Raw genomic sequence first — 1,760 nt, 5'->3', positions numbered from 1 at the left:
CCTTTTTTTCCCCTCCTTCCTGGTTTTTCTTCTTCTTTGTATTTATAATCAGTCTTGCTGGAGTTCTTTTTACTGCATTTCCACTGAAATAGCTAAAATGATTATATAATAGACTGACAGTACTAAATGCCAGTGAGTATGTGGAGCAACTCAAATCATAAGCATTATTCCTGGGAAAGTAAAACAGCACATATGGAGGCTACAGCAACTCCATTTTGCATGCTAATTTGCCATACTAACTTCAGATCGACCCTAGTTCAGCTACAGTAACTCCATTTTGGATGCTAATTTGCCATACTAACTTCATATCAACCCTAGTTCGGCTATAGTAACTCCATTTTGGATGCTAATTTGCCATACTAACTTCAGATTAACCCTAATTCCAAGCACCTGGAAGACTTCTACTTTATCCACTGTTCAGTGTAAGGGCATATAGTTATCACAAATCCTGCTCTTAAGCAAATTATAGGCTGTGTTGCATATAGCATTCTTTCACTTCCTTGAAGTATCGACTTCAGTTGTCCTACCTATTTCTTCTGAAGCGTGTATACCCTTTCACTAAGGTATATAAGCTCTTGGTCTTGGAGTGACAGTATGAAGATCTAGCTACCTTGTAGCCACCCAAGACTACACTTCTGACCCTAAGTTCTCTAATGAACCATCTCTGCTGTCAAACTGGCTTTGTCTGCCTCGTTGTTTGATTTCTCTGCTCCTTCTGCATTTGGGGGTTGCTTTGCATATATAGCCCGTTCATGAAACAGCATATCTAGTTACTTAGAAAACACTTAGCTGTTGCTTGAATAGCTAAACATGTACTTCAAATTCAATGCAGCCATTCTACTCCTAAAATTTACCTAACAGAAAGGACAACATTTACTCACACAAATGTTCATACTAGCTTTACTTTTAGTAGTCTAAGACTGGAAACAACCCAAATGTCCATCAGCTGATAAATATATAAACATGACATGCTCTGTTTATACAATGAAATACTACTTATTCTTGAAAACCACAACTGCGCAGAATAAAAATAACCTATTAATACAAGCCACAATGCGGATAAGTCTCTAAGTCATTATGATGAGTAACGGAAGCCAAACAAAAATACATATTTACATAATTCTATTTACATAGAACTCTAGAAAATGCTACCAAATCTCTACTGGCAAAGAACAGATCACTGGTTGTCTGGGCTCAGTTAACTGGAATGATGGGCAGCACAGGGGCATGAAATATTGTTTTGCATGATGGAAGTGCTCTGTCTTCCTTCTAACAGTAGATTAATTCATGTATACATTTGTTAAAACTTGATAGTGCACTCTAAATGGATGTGGTTTTTAATGTGTAAATCACATTTCATTAAAACTGGTTTTAAAAATAAGTCCATTGTGTTCCAACTCCTATGTTGATATTGGGAAGCCCAATTTTAATATGGTTTTCTTCACTTTATTGAAAATCTATTCTTTCTTTAGGGTGACTTTATGTTTTTCTTTTTTTGTTATTATTAAAGTTCATTACCAATTACAGAGTATATGCTATTGTTTATGTATCTATATCTATCTAGCTATCTAACTATATATATATATATATAGCTCACACTTTAGCTTTTCATATAGCTTTTTAATCTGAATGGTTTCTCTTTAATGCAAGAAACTTTATCTTCATGATTTATTCAAATATTTTAACACTCTGATTTTTAAAAAATTTATTATGGGGGCTTTATTATTTGATGTTTGGCAACTTGACTTCTGTCACTTATA

This window comes from Mandrillus leucophaeus, unplaced genomic scaffold, assembly GCF_000951045.1.
Source record: "Mandrillus leucophaeus isolate KB7577 unplaced genomic scaffold, Mleu.le_1.0 Scaffold540, whole genome shotgun sequence".
Classification (NCBI taxonomy): Eukaryota; Metazoa; Chordata; class Mammalia; order Primates; family Cercopithecidae; genus Mandrillus; species Mandrillus leucophaeus.
The sequence above is the reverse complement of the archived record's forward strand: the minus strand, read 5'-3'. Positions refer to the sequence as shown.